A 27461-nucleotide genomic window follows, 5' to 3' on the forward strand; every position below is an offset into this window, starting at 1 on the left:
GGCGCTGGGGATGGCTCTGTGGCCTCTGCCTCAGGCGCTAGAGTGGCTCTGGTCACAACATGGCGACGCCCAAGATGGGCAGAGCATCGCCCCCTGGTGGGCAGAGCGTTGCCCCTGGTGGGCGTGCCAGGTGGATCCCAGTCGGGCGCATGCGGGAGTCTGTCAGACTGTCTCTCCCTGTTTCCAGCTTCAGAAAAATGAAAAAAAAAAAAAAAAAAAAAAAAAAAAAAAAAGAAGGGAAGGGCCTGACGAGGCGGTGGCGCAGTGAATAGAGCGTCGGACTGGGATGTGGAGAACCCAGATTCGAGACCCCAAGGTCGCCAGCTTGAGCGCAGGCTCATCGGGTTTGAGCAAAAGCTCATCAACTTGCACCCAAGGTTGCTGGAATGAGCAAGGGGTTACTCAGTCTGCTGTAGCCCCATGGTCAAGGCACATATGAGAAAGCAATCAAGGAACAACTAAGGTGTCATAACAAAAAATGAATGATTGATGCTTCTCATCTCTCTCCGTTCCTGTCTGTCTGTCCCTGTCTATCCCTCTCTCTGACTCTCTCTCTGTCTCTGTAAAAAAAAAAAAAAAAAAAATTAATTAATTTTTATAAAAAAAGAAGGGAAGGACTGAGATGGGGGAAAATCAGGGCAGAGGGAAAAAGGTAGAGATAGATGTTCATTCTCAAGACAAAAAACAACACATGTTGACTTTTGACAAAATAAATATACTGAAACATCTGCTGGTTGGGGGTGTTTTGAGCACTCCCAAGGCTTATTGACACAGCACTAGAAGTAAACAGAAATCCAGTTCTTGCCTTTCAACAGGGGCCAAAACTTTAAATTCCTTAGCTGTGAGATCCTCCAACCTTTTGCTTCTCCATTTCAGTTGTTCAGTCTTTATTGCTTACCTGTAGAACAGCCACCGATGGCTTTAGGCAACCCCTGTGTTTTGGTCATTCGACCCCCGCCAGGGTCGCGACCCACAGATTGAGAACCGCTGCTGTAGAATCATTAATAAACTACAGAAATTATTCTTTTCTGTGACTCCACCTCAGGTAATCTCTTCAGACAACAATATCAAGTTCCTGGTATCCCACTATAATCAAAGTAGCACAGGGTTTGAAGACAGAATTCTTGAGTTTGAATCCAGCCCGTCTCAGTCAGAACATTACCTCCCTTCCTTCTCTATTTTTCACCATAGTATTCATAACCTTCCTACATTAAATATCATTTGTTTACTCACCTCGTTTATTGTCTTTCCCCACTGGAATCTCACATATATGCTTGAGAAGGGCTGCGACTTTGTCTATGGAGTCACTGCTGAATTCCAGGATGTAGTACAATGTCTAGCACATGGTGGATGATTACTGAACACTGGCCGAACAAACCTCATTTTTACTGAATCTGCAACATAAACATAATCACAGTACATAACCTACTAGGGAGAAATGATAATGTATGTGACGCTCTGGAATATTCTAGTCTTCCTGAGTTCAGAAACTTTCTATAGGGATTCCCATGTCTGCTTCCTACCCAAAAGAGTATATAGGAGATAGAGAAATATGGACAGAAATAAAGCATTCATCAATTTTACCTGATCTCAGAATTGACTACTCTGTTTCTTCTAATTCTCTAATTCTTTATCTACAACACTGTCTGGCATTGGAATCCACTGAAAAGTTTGTTAGCCTTAACTTAGTTCAACACTAAGTAGTAGGGTCTTAGTAAGAATCTTTCAGTCATGTCAGACAACCAGTCAACCAATAGGGTAATGGCTGCCTGGTATTCTACTACATGTGGTGAACTATTAGAGATCAATACAGCATTTGTTCCAGAAATAAGTTATAATATCAAGATGTTTTTCTTCAGACATAACCCAAATACCTTATGCTGCACATTGCTTTTTTCTTCTTATTCTTTCTTCGCTGAAATGGAAGAAAAATGAGTCTCCCTTCTACAATAAAATACTGAAGAGAGCTTGCAAATAAATTCTTTTGAAGATTCCATTTTGAACACTGTGACCAAAGAACAGAAATGTGCAAGGCTTCATTCTCCAGTATTCTGACATCAAGAATAAGTGGTCAGTGTTAATAACAAACAAACAAACAAAAACTCACAAATGAAGTCCTTAGGGACACACAAGAATGTTAACAGTGGTTCTATGTGGGTCACAGTAAATTTTTGTTGTTGATATTTTTATTTTTCCCCACAGTGAGCATTCATTATTCATATATGTATATATTAATTTTTCCCCTTTAAAATGGCATTTTAAATCTTGGGATAATAGAGATTTTGCAAATATCTGCAAAATCTTATTAACTAAATGGGAGAAAATATTTTTTAAAAAGCAGGAGTTTAAAACATGAAAATAGGTAACCACGGGTCACATAAAAAAAATATGCAGTCAAAAGTTCAATGCACAGCAAAATATTTCCCTACCGTCCTGAGCCCTGAGAAAAACCAAGTGAGGTCTGAAGACAGCAGGGAAGGTGCTCTCCTAAGCCTCCAGTTACTATTCTGCTCTTGACTCCAGAACAGAGCCACGGCGCGCTAGGAGGAAATGTTGGTGAACAGCCTATGAATTGAAGCGGCCAGCAGAAAAGGAATGAAAATATTTCACCTTTTTTACCTTCCCACCAAGCTCAGAAGGCGAAGTAAAGCCAATGCTAACTGCCCGGACAGAAATTGCTGATGGAGGAAAGGCTGTTTGCAGCTAGCTCTTTGACAGTGGGTGGGGATTATACCTCACTGTTTCAGTTTTTTTTTCCAAGAGCTGGATTCAAGCTGGTTAAAATTGTGGTGCACACTCCCAGGCACATCCCTACTCCTGAGTCTGCCCCAAGTGGTCATGGTTTATACCCTTTGTGTTTTACTCTCTCCTGCACTTGCCATAAATTCTCAAAGATCTGGAGGCAGAATGAAGAGACAAAAGACACTCTGCTGTGCTCCTGAAGAGATGCCAAGGGAAAGGATCTCACTCTCTCCATCATTGTTCCCCTGTTGGTTAACCGAGGGTGAGAAGTAAGAAAAATGTTTGAAGAGCCAGGTTAGTGACACCAGAAATGGAATTCATGGCTTCAGGATAGCAAAGCAAAACAGCAGGATCAATGCTAATTTTAATATCAGGTACAATTAATTGTTCATTTTTTCTCCTTTCAAATCAAAATCACTGCTTCTCTTTAGAATCATGTATTCCCCACCAAGATATGGATTCTCCTGACATTCATTAAAGACTGCCTGATCTGTCTACTCTTCTATTGAGCCATTCAATTTTAGTATTGGCCCACCTTTCAAATAGGTTTTGGGGGTTTTGTTTGTTTGCTTATTTTCAGGCAACAAGAAACACTGAAATATTTTACCATTTCTGAGCCATCCAAGTGCCACCTTACAAAATAGGCTCTTTCTCTAGGAGAGACTAACCTCACCCTACCTCTCTTAAGGCTACAGCCCACAGAGTACCTTCTACTGAAGGTGACGTCACAACGTTTAACCCTTGGGAGGTGAGTAAAATAGCCACGATCTGTTTTGCAACAGGATCCCAGTGCTGACTGATGGCCATCCCACATCCCCACTGCCCTGTTGGTGCAGTCCAGATTTCTAGGCTAGTGGGGGTGTTCCGCTGTGCCTGGTTGATTCTGTTTACAGTTTTGTACCCAAACTATTGGGTACATGCTACAATGTCACTATAGGCACCTGTCCCTCACCATCACCTTTGACCATCTTATTCTTTAAGCATAAGGCTCATATGCACCTCACTTGCTCACTCCTGTCTGAGAGCACAGGAAGGAAGAGGGTCTGTCTAGTCACCGGGTTCTTCACCTCGGCATTCTCCACATTCATAGTGCGGCCCTGACTGTGGGGCAGGAACAACATATGTGGGGAAAAAAAAAAAAAACACGGCCAGGCAGGCAGCACTGTTTTGTTTGCCTACCTGCCTTCATCTCACAACTACTAAAAAATATATAGAACTAGAATTATCTATTCAGATTACAAACTCCTATTCTGCAGAGGAAAAATGAAAAAGTATAAATGACGTTGCCACATTTAGGCAATATGTAGCAGATTATTTTAAAGAAAAATGGAATCATTCATGTTTTGAAATATTCAAATGACCTCAAAACATTTGATTCACAGACTATTACATCCTTTGGCATCTCTGTTCTCTTGGTTTATGGACACTTTATGGACACTTTTGTTTCCTGATTTCCTTCTCCCCTTCAAGTTACTAGACAACATTGTCTGCAATATCTCTCTTTCCACTACTGAATTTTTCAATGTTGAGATTCCACTCTTAGGCTTACATTATCATATGCACGGTACTGAAATATTTGTTTTGCAGGAGAAAACATTGTTTATTATTTACAATCCTCTCTCTATCTCCCAGGGAGCTTCTGAAATAGATCTTTGTTCTGCAGATGGGCTGAGAGGTGACCTTGTGAATGACAGAGAGAGGGAAAGTTCATTTACATACTGAAGAAAGGCCCTGTAGTGGAAGCAGGGCAGGCAGTGAAATGGGTGAAGGGAAGGGTTGTAGAAAGAGAGGGTGAAGAGACAAGGCTGCTGTGGAAAATGCTAAAATATTTAAAAGGAAGTTATGATATGAGAGTGACCTTTTTGTCTCTCACAAAGCCTTGTTTATATATCTGTTATTCATCAGTGTTTCTGGAGATGGATTTGTATGGGGGTAGGCTGGTTGTTTGTTTGTTTGACATGTAAAAACATGTCAAAACTGATCTTGATTGAGAGAAAATAAGAAAAATGGCTTAAGTTCTGTGTTCCATTCGGACCTGTAGTCTCTGCTACACACTAAATACTCACTGCCTTCTTCTGTGCTGCCTCCAGGCATTTAAAGCTCAACATGGCCCCAACTAAAGTCCAAACTTGGCTTTTATTCTATTTCCCTCTCAGTAAACGATAGCACAGTCCACCCAGTCGTGTGTGCCAGAGACCCTCAGGGCTAGCCCCTTCTCCCTTGCCCCCCATGTCAGAGTGGCCATCACATTCCTGCTCCTCAATACATCTTAAATCTATCCCAGTCTCTCCGTTTTTCTCTGTCACAGTCCTGACTACGCTACTGCCACCTCTCTCTAGAATTACTGACAAAACTTTCTGGTCTTACTCCTTTCAATAAGAGTTATCTTTAAACTATAGCATAGCCTAAGAGCAGGGTTTCCCACTGTAACAGAGTGAAAAGCCATGGCTCTCTGACTCCATCATGCCCAAGCCTGCATTGGTCCCCACCGCCTTCAGTCTAAGACGTGCTTTAGACATGCTGGTCCTTAGAAGAACTCTGCTTGGGGCTTCAGTGTTAACAAAAACAGCCCCTCCCATTTTCCCTTCCCTTTGACAGAAAAGAAGCCTGAACCCCATACTTCCTTGAGACAGATTTGAGGCTCAGGTGTCCTGTCTTTTCAGCGGGCGCCTTCTCCAGCAATAAACCCTTCCTTACTTCAAACTGATGTTTTCTTGAGTGTTGGCTTTTCAAAGTATCAGACCAATGACACTTTGGATTTTGTCCTGGTAACACCATTACATTTAGAATAAAATTCAAACTCCCTATTTTCACTGATAAAACCTTTCAGGATATGATCCCTGCTTACTTATCTACCCTGCTGGTGTCCTAAGAATTGTTTACTGGGGTGAGGGAACTGCCCACGCCCAACGGAACTGTGTCTGGGAACACAGTTTATTCACACATCTCCTTTTCTTTCTTGGTGTTCTCAAGGGGCTCCGGTCACTTCTGTGTTCCCCTAAGGAACTAAGAAAAGTTCTGTCACCAAACACGTTTGCTTTCCCTGAAAGCCCTATCCTTACTCTATCCTTATCTTCACCCAGCTCGCTCCTCTCTTCTGCTGAACACTTCAGATCTCAGCTGGAACATCACTTATTTGGAGAAAGTCCCTAACCCTGCCCTTCTCCCCATTCCTTTGTCACTGTCAGGCTGACTGAGTCTCCCCATTACAAGCTCTCCTGGCACAATACACTTTTTGGTCACAGCACTAATTTCATCTATAATTAAATAACCTTTCCTACAATTAGTAATGTCTGCTTCCACCATAGACTCAGTTGTATGATCTATGTTATCAGTGTTGCTTGTATTATGTTGGTGAATTGCTAATTATGTTGTATACACAGTCATTTCTGTGATAAATTCTTTTAAAGCTAAGATATTAAAAATTACAAGTTTAGATATGTTATATCTAGGTTTGCTATTTCTATTTGTGTATACTTTAGAAGAAAGAAGACACATAAAATATCTCATATAAAGGCCTTAGATAGGGATGAGACTAAAATGAAAATTGGAGGAATTTTAGGGAAATGGCATTTTTTCTTCAAAGGACATGTTGATCACCCACCAGGACACCTCCTACCTGCAATATATAGCCTTGCCTCCCTGGAAATAAAGAACTAGTATCCATTTTAATTCAACTACCACTCTCATTACTGAAAGAACTCACAGAAAGAGTTTATTAGTGTCACCTAGGGTGACAAGTATATGGTTCTATCACTGAATCTGCTAATAAATGAACTGATAATATGAACCAAATTCATGAAAATCTCTGTTCCTCTTGAACTATGCTGTAAAAAAGTCAAAATCAAGATGATGTGCTCCATAGTATTTCAGATGTAATAAAGCCTAAAACTCTCACTGCAAAATGAAAATTATGTACAGTGAGCTATCTTATTTAACCCAAATGTTTTGGGGGCTAATAGCCCATGGCATACTGCTCATCAACATGAACCAAGAGGAAAGACATGGTTGAAATCAGTGGGTTGACTCTGTTGCCACTCGTAACTATTTCCATCTCTGAGAGAATCAGTATACAACTATTTCCATCTCTGAGAGAATCAGTATACAACTATTTCCATCTCTGAGAGAATCAGTATACAACTATTTCCATCTCTGAGAGAATCAGTATACAACTATTTCCATCTCTGAGAGAATCAGTATACAACTATTTCCATCTCTGAGAGAATCAGTATACAACTATTTCCATCTCTGAGAGAATCAGTATACAACTATTTCCATCTCTGAGAGAATCAGTATACACACACCACCCACCGATATCGTAGATTTTTTCTCCTGGGTAGTCACTTCAGTTCTTTCCTCCATTTAACATCCACTACTTATAATTCTTGATTCCCTCATTAGATAGGAATTTAATGTGCATTCAATAAATGTTTATGACTGCTTTAGGCTCTGTGGAAAATTGTAATATAAAATGAAATTGAACGGGTTCAGAGCAGGCCTCCCCAAATATGATACTTAGGCATGTGGATTATTTTGAACTAAAGCAATCAACACCCCGTGGGCTCAAAAGAAACTTTTACCTCTCCCTTAAAGAATTTAAATTAGGGGCCTTGCCCATAAGAGTTATTACCAGAAATAACTTTTTATGACCTATCTGTAATGGCAGGGAAAACACCTAATTACTGAACATCTGCTCCTCTTACTGTCCTGCAATGACATCTCTCCCCTCTGAAGTCTCAAGACATCTTACCTCATCCTTAGCCCTTTTGTCACATACATCCTTTTACCTTTCTGTATTGGAACCACTCAAATATGTGGAATCTCTGACTCTGTCATGAATACAGGGTTCCCGTACATCTGTATGTAATTAAATTTGGTTATTTTTTCTAGTTGATTTGTCCCATATAGATTTAAATATTAGATTATCAAAAAGAGCCTATAAGGGTAGAGGAAAATTTCTTCCTCCCCAACAAAATATTGAGTCAAAGCTTTAAAATAATTAGCAAGGTGATATCGATAACTTTCACATACATATCTAAACAAAACTAATGGACAACTGCTGCTAAAAGGCGAAGAATCTTTTTGAGGAGAGCACATGGTGGATTTAAGTGAATTTCAAAATAAAAGGAAGGTCATATTGAGAGAAGTGAAATCTAGAAATATCCTTAGAGGGCTATAGAAGAGTATAGGATTTTACCTATGCTTCTACCAGCAGGGTGGTTACTGTGCTGGGCTGAGCATAGTCGAAGAGAACAAGCTGGCTGATGTTGAAAGCACTACGAGAAAATATTGATTAGATGGGAACACATGAAGGAAGATTTTAAATACTGATCTAAGAAAAATCTTAACTTTAAATTGTGTAAAGGAGTATTAGACTCTTAATAAAAGTGACAATAAAAGTGGTACCACAAGGAAATTACAGATTAAGGTAGAGACTGTGGTAAGACAGGTCTGAAATGACCAGGGCCCTGGTCAGAGTGCAGAGAATAAATATAAATAAATAACATAATGACTGAGAGTGACACTGAGAAATAAGAATCTGAAAGTGGTGACTGGCATCGACGGGAAAGAGAAAAGATGACTTGACTTCTGATACTCGGACTTGGTAAGAATGATATCTTAATCAACAAACTTGGAAAACTGGAAAAGGACATTAATTTGGGAAAAACTCAAGTATGATATACAGGATTTTGCAGTAAAGAACCAAGATTTAAATGGAACTGTCAAAATTTTAGAGTTTATAGGCCCTTTTGGGTCTAGGGATTTAAATACACAGCAGAATTCAGGAATCCTTTCTAAAATATTTCTCACAGAAGTGCAGATACTTTCGGTATTGAGGGACATTACTAGGAAGCTCTTCCTTCTATTGAATTAAAATTTACTTTCCTGTAGCTTGCACCTAAAATTTCCATTTCTACTTTTGGAGCAACACCAGATGAAACTATTCCATGTGGTAATTTTTCAACTATATCATGGTCCTAGGATTCCCTCTTTAATTCCTCCTTTTCAAGAATAATCATCACCTAGTTCCTTCAGGTATAGCTCACTAACATAACTTATAAACATCTTATTTATTAACAGAAATTAATATGGCATCACAAGTCTCTCCAAGCTATGAGAACTGATTGCTGTTTTAGTCTTGTGGCTGGATTTTATAATACTCTCTTACAAAAAAATGACAGGCAACTTTCTTTCCCCTGAGATAAAAAATATAACAATTACACTCAAAACTAAAATACCTTATGTCTAATGAAAACCCAGCACCAGCAAGTCTGAAGAATTTGTGGTTGGGCTTCCATCTTCAACATAAGAATAAATTAAAAAGCATCAAATTCAATTTCCTCACACATTGTGATTTTTCTACTTGTATTCATACTCTAGGTTTGTCAGGTCATAAAGATTTTAGAAAAATTATGGTTATTATTGTCTGATATTTTTAACAGTGTATTTGTTTCTAAACCTTGAGGTGCATCCATGAAAAAGAAAAATCAATTTAAGTGTCTATTATCTGCAAATGGAGATTGAATCAGATGAAGCCTCCATACAACTAACAAATGTCGGCCATCACAGATGACTCCTGCTCTGGCACTATGCCTCAGAGAATAAATTATTATTACTTATGATCATAATAGTGTGTATTTACATAATAAGTTTCTCAGAGGAGTTGAAATCAAGTTTTGCTTATTCAGCAGCACCTCTCATTTGTAAAAGTCAGAAAAGTGCAGCTCTGTCGTTCCGAGAGGGAAAACATGCTTTAAAAGGCACAGGCCCATCAAAGCAGAAGTCAGTCCTCCGTGTGCCAGTGCTCAGAGGTGGCTTGTGAATCTGGGGAGTCAACACGCATTGTGCACAATTGTTCCATCACGTGTCAGTCACTCTTACAAAATACAAATCTCAGAAACTTCAAAATAAGACGCCCAATAGTAGAAGCACCTGTGTGACCAACATCACATGATATGGAAGAAGTGGACTTATCTCAAATCTGAGAAGACAAGGTATCAAAATAAGGATAACCTGAGACTTTTGTAGGAGAGACTATAATGACTTTGTTTAGAGGAAGCAGCAGCATCGCTAAATGGCTGGATGAGAAATAAAACAAGCTCTTGTGTTTAGTCTTTGTTCTGCAACCAACCTGAAGCCAGTTATTTATCTTACCTGTAAAATGCAATAAAACTGCACCCAACCATATATCCCAGCAGGATAGGTGAGGATTAAGCACCTGGGGGTGTCTGGAGTTTCACAAATAGTGTTGTGCGATACAAGTTGCCGAACCTTCATTTTGCTTCTGTAACACATTCATGGCTCTTACACACTGGAGAGTATCTGCAAGTTGTCTAGATACTATATCAACATACATTCCAGTATCCCCCTTCAATATCTCTGAGGATTAGCAGAAGACCAAGCTAAAAATGATTCAATGATTGCACATTAAATTACACAAGGTTGAGACGTACAAGGACTCAATCTACCGTCATAATACAAAATTAACCTTGTAGGTACAAAATTACAGTATTATTTTATAATTACAGATATATCCTCTATATTCATGAGACATTACAAAACACCCGACCTTACTGATGTAGGTTAGCTAATTATTTTGTTTCTAGCAAGAGCAAGTTCATTAAACCTGTATTTCAACATAAGTGTGACTAATAGTTCTTCATCCTACCAGTTTCTGTGAGCCCTGTTCATGACACATTAATTAAATTTCATATTCAAGTATAAATTTAGAATTTAAAAATTTAGCCAAGTGTGTACCCCAGTGACTGCTGTTTATAGTACTAGACTCTCAGTGTAAAAAAAGCCATAAATGACTTTATATTTATTTTATCTCTCTCTACTAGAGTATAAACTATTTTGGGAAGAAACACTTATTTTCATAATTCATGTTTGTAACCGTAGCTCTGAGAAAGACACTTTGCACGTGGCAAGAAAATACTAAGTATCTGTAGCATGCTTGAACAATATTTGCATTGGAATGAAAGATATGACTTTTTCAGTATATTGTGTTATTTGTGAATAGAATGCTGTTAGATTATAGTGCTCTGGTTTAACACTGGATATATTCGTTTTATACGGGTTTTAAACAATTGTAAATCTAAAACCCAAGTTTCCATCTAATATAGCTACATTTACCTGCCTCTCCTTTCCATAATCATTTTGTAAAGATCCCAGCACTTTGCAAGCATATGACATTGTATAATATTCATTGAAAAACTGAGTCTTCTCAAAATAGATAGAATCAAGGTGTGGACTTGTTTATAATTACAGCAGATTTAGGAAGATATAGAAATCATCCTTTCTCATTCTTTAATTGTAAATATTCATTTTAAAAAGAAACATCTCAATACTCAACTATGCATAAAAACACTTTAGTAAATAAAAGTGGAATCTTGAAAGTTACCTTGTGAGTATAAAATCAAGAAAATACTTGAGCCCTGGCCGGTTGGCTCAGTGGTAGAGCATCGGCCTGGCATGCAGGAGTCCCGGGTTCGATTCCCGGCCAGGGCACACAGGAGAAGCGCCATCTGCTTCTCCACCCCTCCCCCTCTCCTTCCTCTCTGTCTCTCTCTTCCCCTCCTGCAGCCGAGGCTCCATTGGAGCAAAAGATGGCCCGGGCGCTGGGGATGGCTCCTTGGCCTCTGCCCCAGGTACTAGAGTGGCTCTGGTTGCAATAGAGCGACGCCCAAGATGGGCAGAGCATCGCCCCCTGGTGGACATGCAGGGTGGATCCTGGTCAGGCGCATGCAGGAGTCTGTCTGACTGCCTCCCCATTTCCAGCTTCCGAAAAATACAAAAAAAAAAGAAAATACTTGATACAATTTTTTTTTGTATTCTTCTGAAGTGAGAAATGGGGAGGCAGACAGACAGACTCCCGCATGTACCCAGCCATTGTCCACCCAGCATGCCCACTAGGAGCCATCCTCAATGCCCGGGCCAACTTTGCTCCAATGGAGCCTTGGCTGCAGGAGGGGAAAAGAGAGACAGAGAGAAAGGAGAGGGTTAAGGGTGGAGAAGCAGATAGGCGCTTCCCCTGTGTACCCTGACCAGGAATCAAACTCAGGACATTCACACGCCAGGCCGACACTCTACCACTGAGCCAAGCAACCAGGACGATACAAATTTTTGATATATGCATTCTCCTTGACCATCACATCATCCTTAGATTTTTCCCAACCCGCAATATTTTCTATACCTTTCTTCTCTGGAAAACATGCAAAACCATTTACTTCCTACTTCCATCCTCTAAGTCAGGGGTCTCAAACTCGCGGCCCGCGGGCCACATGTGGCCCGCTGAACAATTTTGTGCGGCCCCCAGACTAATCCACGAAGTTCAAAATATTTTGGATAAAATTAAGTAAGCCTAGGGGCCTACTTGTATTTTTCATTTCTCTAGCATCCTAGCTAGATATTAGCTTAGTTAACAGCAGTTGTGATGCGAACTACAGTTTCTGGTCGTTTTGTGACACTGAGTAAACTGCATGTACGATTGTGCTTGTTGTACTGATTTTTTTTTGTTTTCAACTGCAGTGAGAAAAGTGTTGTGTAACAGTTGCCTTTTGTAGACCTTGTGCAGCCCGCCGAACGGCTGTGATCTTGCTCTGCGGCCCACATGCTGAGTTGAGTTTGAGACCCCTGCTCTAAGTGGAACTCATAATAAAACTGGATTTTTATTATGAAAGTTTGAGTTTAAGAAATTTAATATATATGATAGAAGTCCTTTATATAAAATAAAAAAAAAATCAGGGTCCACATATTAAGACATAACTATGGAATAAGGTAAGAGATATTGTGAGAGAACTTCCCCTTTTAATAGCTATATTCCATATGCCTGGCAGCATTGGTGCCCAATCAATTTCACATTATTTAAATGAGCTGTGCTGTCAGTTATCTTAGTTAATTAATTTCCACTAAGGTAGGAAAACTAATAGATGCTGGTAAAATGAAAGTGAAATACAGACGCTTGATCTTGAAGAACCTAAAGTAAACTACTAGGGACAAAGCACAGATCCAAGAAGTAAGAATAATTATAAACAATAAGTCTATGAGTGAAAGCCATATTCCACTCGTTGACTATGTAAGCCTTTTAGAAAAGAAAAAAAGTTATTGACGGAGGTGGTTTCACAGGCTAGCAATTCTCACAAGTAGTTTTAACAGATTGCAACAGGTCAGGATCAGCTTCATTTCACATTCGCCTGTCCCATGTGAATAAACTGCATCACTGGCTACAAAGTCCATATGGAAACAACGGATGAATAAAGTGCAAAAAATGACGACGACAGGCTGTAAGAGTTGTCCCAGAACACATCAGCTTTGATCTTAAAACATTTATGTGTTCAATCTCCCTCTGAAGGACAAAAGGGAGAGTTGGCGAACACATGGTAGCCTTAATATTAAAAATGGTGGTATCATTTGATAGAATAAATTCAGGTAAAGAAGAGGTTTCCCCAGAATTAGCAGCGGAATATCTCTGATATGTGAGGGAAAAGGGAAAACTAGTAATTTGGGTAGATCATTGGTATAATGTAATGCATCAAAAAGGAAGGGGTGGGTAATATCAGGTAGAATTTTAACAGAAAAATTTGTGTGTGCTATTTCAGGACAGAAAACCCCAGAGTTCCTTGCTTTTTACATAGGACTGAGAAGAACACAGTAGCTTATAAGTACTAGAGCCTATTTCAGAATTCATAAGGAACAAGAAAATATAGTATTAATAAAATTATTCCCATACTTAGCTAGTTGCTCTTGCCATTTAAACAGCCTGTAGGTCAAATTATTATCTATGTTTTAGTCTTCAATTGTAAAACGTAAGCTCCTAGAAAGCAAAGATTGGAAATATTTATAAAGCTACCATAAAAATATAAATAGGAGAAAACTACAGACTATCCTTACATTTTCCAGGTATGATAAGAAATTATTTAGTGCAAACAAGACAAATTATGTTTTCTGGTAAATGAAGACATGAAATGAATAGAAAACTCTATATGTAAAAATGGCATCACATTTTTGGTTTCTTTTCTATTTTATATGAAAATCCACTGCATTTCTAAGTAGATAGAAATAAAGTTATATTAAATATTAATGATTAAATAATAATTATTAATATTAGTATAAGTTCAGAAATGAGTACAATTGATTTTTCATCTTCCTTTCCTGCTGCTACATAAAAACATATCTTTTTTTATTACCATTCAATTCTTGGTGAATATCAGAGTGGGCTCATGTTGCTAATGTGATCATAGAATTTAATCAAACTGTAAGAAAACAAGCAACAGATTTGTTTTTTCTTCTGGAAGTTAAATTGCATGTGGAGAAACAGTTGCATTTTCTTTTCTTTCTACCCTCCAACTCTGAAGTTCTGTTTTAACTTAATTTATTGATTCTACTTTATGGTGTTTCATTCCTTGATGAAGTACCTCTCAGGGGCTTTGTGCCTGGAAAACAAAAACAATATCAAGAACTATAATTTGAAACTCCTGCTAAATACAGAAGTAAGAAAATTCAAGCACAAATAAGCATTATTAAAAGGCATAAAGCAGCCATGATTTATCTCAGGGGTCCCCAAACTTTTTATACAGGAGGCCAGTTCACTGTCCTTCAGACCGTTGGAGAGCCGGACTATAAAAAGAACTATGAACAAATCCCTATGCATACTGCACATATCTTATTTTAAAGAAAAAAAAAAAAAAAACAGGAACAAATACAATGTTTAAAATAAAGAACAAGTAAATTTAAATCAACAAACTGACCAGTATTTCAATGGGGACTATGCTCCTGTCACTGACCACCAATGAAAGAGGTGCCCCTTCCTGAAGTGTGGTGGGGGCCGGATAAATGGCCTCAAGGGGCCGTAGTTTGGGCACCCCTGATTTATCTTGTGTACTTTGTTTCCGCTATAAACAGTGGCGTTGTTTGGTGTCTGCTCATCCAACATGGCACCCAAAGATAACTTTTAGCTGTATTCATGTCTGATAACCCTATGCAGACCCAGGTACAGGTGAAGGCAGTGGTTCCCCCTTGTTCCGTGGCAGCTGTTTCAAGACCACGGGGTGGGGGGGGCTTGTTAAACAGACTGCTGGGCCTGCCCACCTCACAAATCTATGCACAGACCTTTGGGATGAGGAAAGGGGGAGTTACCAGACTTTGTTTCCTACTAAGTTTCTGGGGACCACCCTTTATAAACACTGGACTAAGGCAATGGGGAGACAAAAGAGATTAAAGAACTGAAATAGGTAGAGATTTAGTTTCCTCAGAATCTAGCTGCACAAAGTATTCCAACCCAGGAATTTCACTGTGGATGAGTATGCTATGGGGAGGGCAGTAAATGTTTTCAGATCCTTCTATAAATTACCTAAGAAATGCTTCCCACATGTAATGTCTAATATTACCACATGTAAGCCCCTCAGAACCAACGTTATTACCACAAAGAACTACAGATCCAGCCTGACCAAGTGGTGGTGCAGTGGATAGAGGGTCGGACTGGGATGCGGAAGACCCAGGTTCGAGACCCCGAGGTCGCCAGCTTGAGCGCGGGCTCATCTGGTTTGAGCAAAAAAAAAAAGCTCACCAGCTTGAGCCCAAGGTCTCTGGCTCAAGCAAGGGGTTACTTGGTCTGCTGAAGGCCCGCGGTCAAGGCACATATGAGAAAACAATCAATGAACAACTAAGGTGTTGCAACACGCAACAAAAAACTAATGATAGATGCTTCTCATCTCTCTGTCCCTGTCTATCCCTCTCTCTGACTCTCTCTCTCTGTCTCTGTATCACCGCACACTCCTACAATGTGCATGTGTGTACACACCCAAAGGCACCCTCTGCCAGGCCCACCAGTGACAACTGCAGGGCAGCCATAAGAGTAAAATGAAGACCCATATGCCACGTGTCTAAATATTTACATGTTACAAATCCACCTTAAAAACCCCTATGAAATAAAAAACATTCTATCCATTTACCTCAACAAATACACTTTCAGAACAACTGGGCTGGTCTAGTTCTAATCTAGAATAGGGAGACTTATATTTTCATGCCTAAATATTGAGGCCTTAAAAAGAACCAATCCCACCTGACCAGGCGGTGGCGCAGTGGATAGAGCATTGGACTGGGGTGCAGAGGACCCAGGTTCGAGACCCCGAGGTCGCCAGCTTGAGCTCAGGCTCATCTGGTTTGAGCAAATCTCACCAGCTTGGACCCAAGGTCGCTGGCTTGAGCAAGGGGTTACTCGGTCTGCTGTAGCCCCACGGTCAAGGAACATATGAGAAAGCAATCAATGAAAAACTAAAGTGCCACAACAAAAAACTGATAATTGATGCTTCTCATCTCTTTGTGTTTCTGTCTGTCTGTTCCTATCTATCTCTCTGACTCTCACTTTGTCTCTGTAAAAAAAAAAAAAAAAAAAAAAGAAGTAGAAAAAAAGAACCAGTCCCCAGCTTAAAAGTCACTGTCCTTTCTTTCCAACTGCAGCTCTGGGAATTTCTCCACAGCCCATATAAACAACTGACACGCCTCGGGCCAACAGTGTAGACACTGTGGATTGGTCTACCTCAGAAGGGTGGTCCCATGGAATATGACTGGACAGGTCCTGGGTAACAGCTCAGGGCTTTTAGAGCAGGGAATTCTGGGACTTCTGAGACCTGAAGTCTCCTCTAGAAGAGGAAATATGAGCCCTAGGTAGGAAGTATTCTGGACCACCGCCGATTCTCATGTAATCAGGAAGGTGTGGACAAAGAAAAGTCAGACTGGGCCCTCAGAAGAACAGAGCCCAAAGACATACTACACTCTTCTTCTGAGAGTCAAGATGTTCATTGATGACATAGTTTTTCATCAATACCTCATAGTTCATTTATTCTAAATTTACAAGTAACTGATTTACAAAGCATAAAGTGGTTTTCCTCCTAAAGACATTTATACTTGTACTAATGCTTCCATTACAAACAGTCTAATGGTAGAATGTCAGGCCTTGGTAGAATAGAAAGGAAGAAGTGAGTCAAGGGAAACAGACATCTCTCCTTGATACTATTAAACATTAGCTTACATATTACCCTAAAGCAAACTATACTAAGTATGATTGAAGAATATAAAAATTAGGAGGTCTGAGTTCTAGTTTCATCCTGCTATAAACTCATTGCTGCCTAAATTAAGACTGTTGAATAGGTCACAACATTTCTACCACTCAATTTCTCATTTTAAAAACAGAAAAATTAGATTGAATCTGAATTTCACAAAAGGGGTCTTACACACTACCCATAGACATTACTTGAAAATAGTTGGCAGGCATGCTGGTTGTAAGGATTCAGCCATAGTCAAGTAAATTTAGTTCACACTGAGTAAAACACTACTAAATTGATTTATTTCCTGCTAATATATATTTTTATTCTCAAAGCATAAGCATGGAATGAATATATAGTGTCCCTTACATTATTAGAACAAGGAATTACTATTTAAAAGAGTAAACACTGAATAACTGTTTCTCAGACCTCATGCTGAAATGGTAGATTAGATGATGCATTAGTTATCTATTGCTGCATAACAAGTAAGGCCAAACTTTGACTTAAAATAGGCAATACTTCTTACAGTTTCCATGGGTCAGGAATTTGGAAAAGGCTGAACTGGGCAATTCTGGCTCAGAGTCTCTGACAATTGCAGACTGGATATCAGGCAGGGCTGCATCATCTGAAGGTTTGACTGGAACTGGAGGATTCACCCCCTCCCCAGGTGGCTCTCTCACCTGACTGGAAGTTTGTCCTGGCTTTTGAGAGGACACCTCCATTTCTCCTCACAGGGACCTCTTTGAAAGGCCATTTGTAAGTCCTCACTATGCAATGGCTAGTTTCCCCTAGAGTAAGAGTCCAGGGCAAAAGCCACAATGCTTTCCATTGACCTAACTTCAAAAGTCACACACCCTCACTTCTACCATATTCTACTGGTCACAAAGTCAGCCGTGATTCAGCATAGAAGGGGCTATGCACAGGCATGAATGCCATAAAGAACGGCCCATTGAGCGCCATTGTGAATGCTGACCACCACAGATGACCTGTTCAGACTTTTCAGAGTCTAAGATTTTAGGGTCATAGGGAATTTAGAATAGTTTTTTGAAAAAATAATATTGAAATGCATTCATTCAGCTGAAAATAGACTGAATGTTCTAGAGCAGTGGTAGTCAACCTGGTCCCTACCACCCATAAGTGGGCATTCCAGCTTTCATGGTGGGCGGTAGCGGAGCAACCAAAGTATAAATAAAAGGATAGATTTAACTATAGTAAGTTGTTTTATAAAGATTTATTCTGCCAAATTTAGCAAAAATCCGACATAAAATACTTGGTAAGTAATTATTATTATATGCTTTAACTTGCTGTGACTCTGCTTTATAAATTTTATAAAGTAAATTTACTTCCCTACTATATAAATCACCATTACTGCAGAACAGGTGGGTGTTAGAAATGTCAATACTAACAGAGATACGAAAGTGGGCGGTAGGTATAAAAAGGTTGAGTATCCCTGTTCTAGAGGCACAAAAGTCTCTACAGTCCATCTCCTAATCTCTACAACCTGTGACTAGGTTACTTTCCATGAGAAAAGAGACTCTGCAGTTGGCCTCATCTAATCACAGGAGGAATTAAAGAATCTTTCTTGGCTGTGGGCAGAGGAAAATGGGACTTCACAAGAGAGGCTCAGAAATTTCAGTAGAAGAAGAACTCGGTCCCCACCACTGAAGACTTTGAAGATGGAGGAAGGGATCAAAAAATAACCAGTGAGCTCCAGAAGCTGGTAAAGGCAAGAAAACGGGTCCTCCTCCTGTGTGACCAGAAAGAACCCAGCCTTGACTTCAGCTCCATGAAACTCCCGGAAGGCTTCTGACCTTCACAACTGGGAGGAACACAGAACTCTGTGTTATTTTAAACCACCAACCTTGTGATGATTTGTCACTTTGAGGGAAGAAAACTGTAATCTTTATAGCAATTTAATTCTTCAAACTCTTGATAATAATATTAAATCACTGCGTTAGTTCATTCAGGATCAACACAGAAATATCATCTAATGGAATTGGCAGTCACTGGACAATTAACATTATATTTTATTTTATCACATTAATACTCAAGTTTTGCCTTGAGACCAAAGTGACAAAAATAAAAATCTCCTGAGTCAGAAAATGTATTATGGTGAAATTGTTATGAAGAGCATATTCTACTTCCCAGAAGACTAAACTGAATTTCATTTTTAATAACAATTCTTGTGGAAACTTTTAAAGGCAGATGAGATTTAGAAATTGCAAGGATAGGTTTTCAATGGGATAAAAGAGAAGACCTACATAAAACATATATTTGTACAAAAATTTGTGTAAAATCACTTCAAACTATTTAATGTCAGTGTCTGATTTCAATACAAGTAGGAAAAAATATATTAACTTATTTGAACAATAAAGTATGCTTAATGTTATTTATTATTTATGTTTGCATTTGAATCACTAATAGCAAACCATTATAAAGGTCTATAAAGCCTTCAAGTTTAAGACTTTACTATAAACCTCAGAACATAGACAACCTGAATGAGAATATAAGACAAAATATTAAACATTAAATTGCAGTTAAAATTAACAATAGAAAAGATGGCAGGCCCTGGCCGGTTGGCTCAGTGGTAGAGCGTCGGCCTGGCATGCAGGAGTCCCGGGTTTGATCCCCGGCCAGGACACACAGGAGAAGCGCCCATCTGCTTCTCCACCCCTCCCCTTCTCCTTCCTCTCTGTATCTCTCTTCCCCTCCCGCAGCCAAGGCTCCACTGGAGCAAAGTTTGCCTGGGCGCTGAGGATGGCTCTGTGGCCTCTGCCTCAGGTGCTAGAATGGCTCTGATTGCGGCAGAGCGCTGCCCAGATGGGCAGAGCATTGCCCCCTGGTGGACATGCCGGGTGGATCCCGGTCGGGCACATGCGGGAGTCTGTCTGACTGCCTCCCAGTTTCCAGCTTCGGAAAAATACAAAAAAAAAAAAAAAAAAAAAAAAAAAAAAAGACCACCAGATGATTAATTTCCAAATAAGTTATTCAGATAATAAATTATACGGAACTTCAAATGAAGGAAATATGATTAAGTGAGACTGGGAATAATACCATGATCAAGATGCTTTATAACCTGAGTTTCAAAAAGGGTGAGAAATTGTATAGTAGGAGAAAGGAGGGAAAAAATTTTACGTGGCTAAGATAGATATAATAAAATATGTCTATCATAATACAAATCACTCTATATTATAATTACTGGTGACCTATTTAGGAATTCCATAAGGACGAAACCTATGTCTCACATTTGCACTCCAGGATTTATTAGAGTCCAAATCATATAGTACTAACTCAACAGATATTTAATGGGTGAAACAGATGACTTAGAACAGTCTCATTATAGGAAAAATAGTATTTTACAAAATATATAAATCTGAAGCTATTTTTATAAGATGAATTGAAGTCCCAAGAGAGGCATAGATGTTTGTTGAAAGGTTGTGTTAACATTCTGAGAGGAGATAATAAAACCATGAACTGAGGGTTGGCAATGAGAAAGAAGAGATATAAGACCTGTCAATAGAAGTAAATGGCAGATTTAGATGTTGGGATCAGGGAAGAGTCAAGATGAAATTTGATGCTGAGATCCCCAGTGACTATGATGAGGAAGGCTGACTGGTGATGGTGCAATGGACAGAGCATTGACCTGATATGCTGAGGTCCCAGGTTTGAAACCCCGAGGCTCACCAGCTTGAGTGTAGTGTTGCTGGCTTGAGCATGGGATCATTAACAAGATCACATGGTCACTGGCTTGAGTCCAATGTTGGCTGGTTTGAAGCCCAAGGTCTCTGGCTGGAGCAAGGGATCACTGGCTTGAGCAGGGGTCACTCACTCTGCTACGGCCCCCCATTCAAGGCACATATGAGAAGCAATCAATGAGCAACTAAAGTGATGCAATTATGAGTTGATGCTTCTCATCTCCCTCCCTTCATGTCTCTCTCTCATACCTAAAATGCACATACACACACACACACACACAAAGATGTGCAAATGAGAACACAAATGGTAGATAAAGATATTCACTGTGGTTTTTAACATGTTACATGAAATATAAACACAGGAAATGCACCCTGGCAGTGGTAGTGCGCCCAGCAACTTAGGAAGGAGGATACAGATTTGAAAGCTAAGTGCATGTAAATTAAAATTGGAGCCATGGGAAAGAATGAAATCGCCAAGTGAATTCATGGGAAGAAAAAAAGTAAGGACATAATTTACAAAATTCCTACATTTAAAGAAAGAAAGGCAAGAAGAGAAACCAGTGAGTATGACAGAGGAACAACAGAGACGCTCAAGGGAGGCCTGGGAAGACAAGATGGATGAGCCCTCAGGGCCAGCAGCTTCCACAGGGTGAAAGGAGCCTTCAGACTGAGGAGGTGTTTTTGGATTTGTGTTAAATGGAGGCCTGTGACCCTTGCCTCAGTACTTTCAAAGAATAATGAGCAGATCAATTAATATTGTGTCACATAAATCCTTTTGCTTCTGAAACTTATTCTATCAAAAGCTAACATATTGAAACAAAAACAGTAGGGCACTCCATGGTGTGCCATACCCCTTCCCATTCCCTCGTCAGTAGTTTCTGCTGCGTGTGTATCCACAGTAATCAGAGTAGTAGCAGGTTAGTGGAGCAGCTAACGGCCAAAATGTCCACTCATGTAAGCCTGGGTACATGTGAGGGGAGGGGAGTTTTTAGACCTTGGACCTTGAAACCAATGAAGGTGACAACAGAAAAGATTTAGAAAACTCAGGGTCATCCTGTTGGAAACAGAGATGAGCAATTTGTGTACCCAAAGCTCCTTACATAGAAAATTCAAGTTAGTGTGGGCATTTCCGCATTCTTTGGGGGCACCTCATGTCTGAAGCACAGAGGAGAACAGGTAGACACCACATCACCCAGATAATCTGTGCAGCATTACTGCCTGTGATTTACACCATTACATAGAACAGATGCCCAAATTTACTTTAAGGATTTATATGGTAAGTCTGCAGGATGAAAACACGTTAAATTAGCAAAACTTTGAGTTCAAAAAGGTGTATTTTATAAGCTGGTAGATAAAGCCTGCCGCCTCCGCTCATGCTGACATTTTTGTCAACATGGTCTGCTAATTATTCAGGATAACATTTTTCATAATTGGCAGGGGCATGCCCCCTGCGTGGACTTTCTCAGTGAATGCTGAAAATTGCTAAATACGATTTATGTAATTTATTTTCGTCAATGACCTTATTAGTGCTTCCACTGCTGAACTGTGTTTGTGGGTGGATGTGTATATAAAAATGCAGTCTTGACTTTTTCAAAAAAGAAGTTATATAACTTTACACTTCATATATTTAACAACCAAAATGTTATCTGCAATAAGTGTTTCTAGGAAGCTCTGTTTTACCACTGACTGGTTTGATGGCAGTTGATTAGATAATGGTTTTCCATCTGTGTGTTGTAGCTGATATTGGCCTATCCCACTGGGCTGCTAAGGTGTCTAAATACTCACAAACAAAAATTACCCATGAAACCCGTGACAGGGTTCTCTGGGTTCACAGCTACAGATCAGTGCACATCTGGATGGGTTGTTTCAGCTGAGTGTATAATGTCACGTCCCTCGTAAACATGATGCACCTGTCTCTCCGTTTAACACACACTGTTTGAAGCTGAAGCATTTATTTTCTCTCAGAACTCAGCAGAGGCACATTATTTACTGATACAGAACCTGGGAGTCCCTAAACCATTCCAGGGTTTCCATTTCTTTTATGTTTAGATGCAACAATACTCTCTGCTTAAAGAAACTAGCAAAAGGGGGAAAAACAGCTTTATTTTGACATAAAGAGGAAATTAGAAGGGACATAATGAGACAGACACTTGCTGATTTTTCCAGTTTATTTTCGAGATTCAAGATGGGAATCTGTAACTCTTTTCATTTCTTCACATGTTGAAGGCCAGTTTTGCCGTAAGTGTTACAAAAGGTTAATCACCAAACTTTCCGTGAGCATCTACTATGTGCAAGGCTCTACGTAACCGAATTACAGTTACAAAGAGTGTGTATCCCTGGCGTCACGCTACTCCAGAGTGGCTTACAAGCCCTTTAGTGGACCAGGATGGGTCTGCCTGACAAGCCATTAAACTAGAACTAGATAGTAAATAGGTGTCAATCATGTGCCGGCTGGGAAGAAAGCCAGTGATGGAGGACAGGTGCCTATACCCATGGGAAGCGAGGAGGAAGTCTGCCCTTTGATTTAAGGCCTGTGCTGCTTGCTACCTGCTGAATCAGTCAGTCACTGGTTGCTACTCTGCCCTCCATTTCCCAATCATTGATTTCAATGAGCCATTTCATTAGTGTAGACCTCAGGATTTATTCCCTTGATAGCCACATGATATACAGGGGTAGGCAAAAGTAGATTCACAGTTGTTCATCTGGAGAAAGATCTGTAGGTTATGATTATTACAATAGCTTTCCTAACTCAAAACAACATCACGATGGCACAGTGCGCTTAGGTACAACCTCGTAAGTGCTCAAATCGCTGGCCTTCATGATTTACTTATTTTTGTAGTCGACTTGCTAGATTCAAATACACTGTGTTTTGCAAATTCACAACAGTAAACCTACTTCTGTTCACCCCTCCCCCATGTCCTGCATCCTCTACTTTTCATCCCCACTGTTCTTCTAGCCTCAAATACAAACTCTCGTCCCTAAGGCATGTTCACATCCACACTCATCTTTACTTCTACTGGACGTCTCCGCCAAAATAATTACATTGAGAAGGAAGCATGGTAGCAATACTTAAACACTGCCAGGCTATTGAGAGATGGGGCTTAAATAATTTTCAGTACAACCTCTTGGAAGGGTATCTTCCTAATTACAGTTCATCGGCAGTCATTTAAGATAACAGAATGAAAGATAGCTCCTGAAGAAGAAAACATTCTTTTTCTTTATGCCCAGAGACCTTAACTTTCATAATTTGATATTGATAGATGAGAAAAAGCTTTAGATCTTTTCATAACTCAGCCACTTCATTGCATATAGCTTCTCTGAGCACCTACCATATGCCAAGATCTGTGATAGGTGCTTGGAAAATAATAATGAACCAGTCTCTGCACTCAGGGAGTTTGTGGTCTGGTATGGGAGATGAACGAGACAGTCGGTGAGGAGGAGGGAGGCATGTGATTCACAGAAACATGGATGAGAAGCGAGGAGGAATTCTACCGTTTTATTTCACCACGAGCAAAGTGTGTGAGAGCCTGTTTTCTCACATTCTTACCAGCATTTGATAGGGTCATTATTTTTTTAAAATGTATAGTTGTTCTACTCTGAAAAATAGTTTAGGCTTTCTTAAATACTAAATGTGCACTTTGCAATACTACCCAGTTCTTATGCTCCTGAGCACTTACGTCTACACAAAAATCTATACTTGATTGTTCATGGCATCTTTACGAGTAATAGGCAAATCAATATTCTCAAAACAGCAAAATTATAGAGATGGGAAACAGATTAGTGGTTGCCAGTGGTTAAGAATGGTGAAGGAAAGAGATTCTTGTGACTATAAAGGGGTAGGTAGCAAGGAGAAAATGTCAGTGGTGACAGACAGCTCTATAGATTGATTATGGTGGCAATCACACAAGGTTTATATGTGACAGTGCCATAGAACTTTGATGCACGTAATACTAGATAAAGTATTTATACATACAAGATCTCTCTGTATTATCATGGCAATCTTTGTGCATTTATAGATATTTCAAAATAAAAATAATTTAAAATAAAGGAGAAGAAAGGAGGAAAATGAAGAGGGGCTAGTTCTTGAGTGTTAGTGAGATGAACAGAAGAAGGGAAAGGACGTGAATGGAAAGGGAGTGATACACGTTTTATAGGTTCGTGGGGGCCCAGACAGTAGTAACCCTTTCCCTAGACAAGAACCTGTTGAAAATCCAAAGAAGACAGCCAATGGAAGTCAGAAAGAAAAGGTTCTCAAAGAAGGCTAGGGTGGAGAACACAGGCTACACCTGTGGCCATGTGGGCACTGTGGTGGTCAGACTTGCTCCTCCAGCCCCAGGCAATGGGGGACCAGGAGAACATGGGGAGCCAGGGAGAACAAGCTGGCTCCCAAAGAAAAGGAGAGAGAAGGGGCTGGCATAGTCACGCTCAGCTTCTCCTTCCAAACCCTCCAGCTAGACAAGTCACACTTTGAATTCTCCGGAGGGAACTGTGTGAGCACGTGCAGAGAAGTAAGAGATATTCGTCCAGTGGAACTCCTCCGTATTCGTAGATATACCAGGTAAGACAAAGAAACATCACTCTTTAATGTTGTGTAGATACAGACATAAGAGAGTATAGCCCCGATTCCCTGAATAAGTTGATACTCCTAAAAACCAGTATATGAACACAGATGGAACTGAGGATTAGCCTGGGCAAAGGCTGAAAATAAGAAGCCAGGAATTCTCCATATTCTATGCCTCAGTGCCCACCCTGGTCCCCATCATCCATTCCTACACCAAATCTAATCACAGTTTCAATATCTGAGGCCTGTGACTACATGTCAATCTGTGTGAAAGACACAATTCAGCAGAAGTTAGCAGGCAGGGTACATGGTTAAATGATGGAAATAGTATAAATATTACTCACTAGAAGCAACAGATTTATTTTAAAAGTGTGAAAGGCAACATTAAAAAAGGCAAATGTATGTTCTTCTTGTTTCCATAAATTGGTTATCAAACAAACATGATTTTAAGTTAATAAAACTGGAACTGAAACTAATTTCACTTTTTGAAGAAAAAAAAACAACAACTCACTCCCAGAGGTCAACAAGCATGAAAAAAATTCACTACTCAAAGGGTTAAAACAATTGTTTCTGATTAACTCCATCATTAAGAGGAATACAATAATATATTCTTTCTGGGTCTACCTATGAAAGATAACTGCAAATCAAAACTACATTGAGATCTTACCTCTTACCCATTCGAATGGCTATCGTCGAAAAGGCAAGAGGCAACTCATGTTGCCAAGGATGTGAAGAAGGGGAATCCTGTGTGCTGTTGGTGGGAAGGTAAATTGGCGTAGCCACTATGGAAAACAGTATGGAGGGTCCTCAAAAAAATGAAAATTAGAACCACCATATGATCCAGCAATCCTATTTCTGGGTACATATTCAAAGGAATGGAGTCACTAACTCAGAGAGATATCTGCACCCTCCTGTTCATTGCAGCATTATTTACAATAGCCAAGGCACAAAAACAACCTAAGTGTCCATCAAGAGATGAATAATAAAAATGGGTTTATATGTGTGTGTGTGTGTGTGTGTGTGTGTGTGTGTGTGTGTGTATATGTACAATGGATCATCATTCAACCATAAAAAGAAGGAAATCCTGCCATTTGAAACAACACAGACAGACCTTGAGGGCACTATACTAAATGAAATAAGTCAGACAGAGAAAGACAAATACTGTATGATCTCACTTATATGTGAAATGTAAAAAAAAAACCAAACACATAGAAACAGAGAAGGCATTGGTACTTGCCAGAGCTAAATGTGGGGGTGAGAAACTAGTGAAAGAGTCAAAAGATACAAAACTTCCAGTTATAAAGTAAATCATTCCTAGGGATATAATATCAAGCATGATTACTAGAGTTAGCAATAATTCTCTAGTATGTATTTGAAAGCTGGTAAGTGAATAGATCTTGGAGGTTCTTATCATAAGAAAAAAATTGTAACTATGTTAGGTAATGAACGTTAACTAAATTTGTTGTGGTGATCATTCCTCAATATGTACAGATATTAAATCATTATGTCTTATACCTAGAACTAACATGATGTTATACATCAATTTCTTCTCAATACAACTGGGAAAAACTTAAAAAGTAATCTGGAAGTTCTTAACCAAAATTTGATGTATACATATATATAATATTTTATATTTATATATTTTGTATATATATATACATACACACATACATATACTAGACTGAGATACTATAAATTGTTTTCTGAACAAAATAAAAGCATACGTATAAACATAACTACACCAAAATCTTTCTAGCAGTGGTTCCCTGTTGTTTCTGCATCCATTGCATAGAAATTGCATCAGCCTGAAGTTTTTTTCTCTATTGGTGCCCAGACATCTTGCACAGAAAATAAAGGAAGGGTGCCTTTATTTGCCTAGTGTCACCTCACCTTAACAAAACCCCTCCCTTGTTTCCCTGTCCCCAGCTTGGCCAGTGCAGTTCTTTGATTCGTGCAGCTGCAGTTCCTGTTTGCTGTCAGAATTGTCTGACCCCCGGGAGCCCAGCAGAACAACGTGGAGCTGTTGCCCTTTGGCAAAGGCTTGGTATTCAACAGTAGGTGGTTTCGCACCAGTTTGGCTCTTACTTTAGGACAATGAGTGATGAGAGGTTAGTTCACACAGCAAGGCTTACGTAATTTACAAAACAAAAAGATCCAGCTGGAGGTTTATTCTGCAAATCAGCAAGATTTTCAAAACAAGAATAAAAGTCTTTTTTCCCCCCAGCATCTCAAGATAAAGATGACTTGGCCAAACTAATAAAGGGCAACAGAGTCAAGAGAAAGAGTCCACATGGTCAATGTCATTTTTAGATTAATGTTATTCAAAATAGTCAGACTGGGATCCCTCAAAAAAAAAAAGAATCTTTTTTGGGAGGGGGTGTTGAAAACAAAAAATATTATTTATAAAGGTGTTCACTT

The sequence above is a fragment of the Saccopteryx leptura genome, chromosome 1 (genome assembly GCF_036850995.1).
Source record: "Saccopteryx leptura isolate mSacLep1 chromosome 1, mSacLep1_pri_phased_curated, whole genome shotgun sequence".
Lineage (NCBI taxonomy): Eukaryota > Metazoa > Chordata > Mammalia > Chiroptera > Emballonuridae > Saccopteryx > Saccopteryx leptura.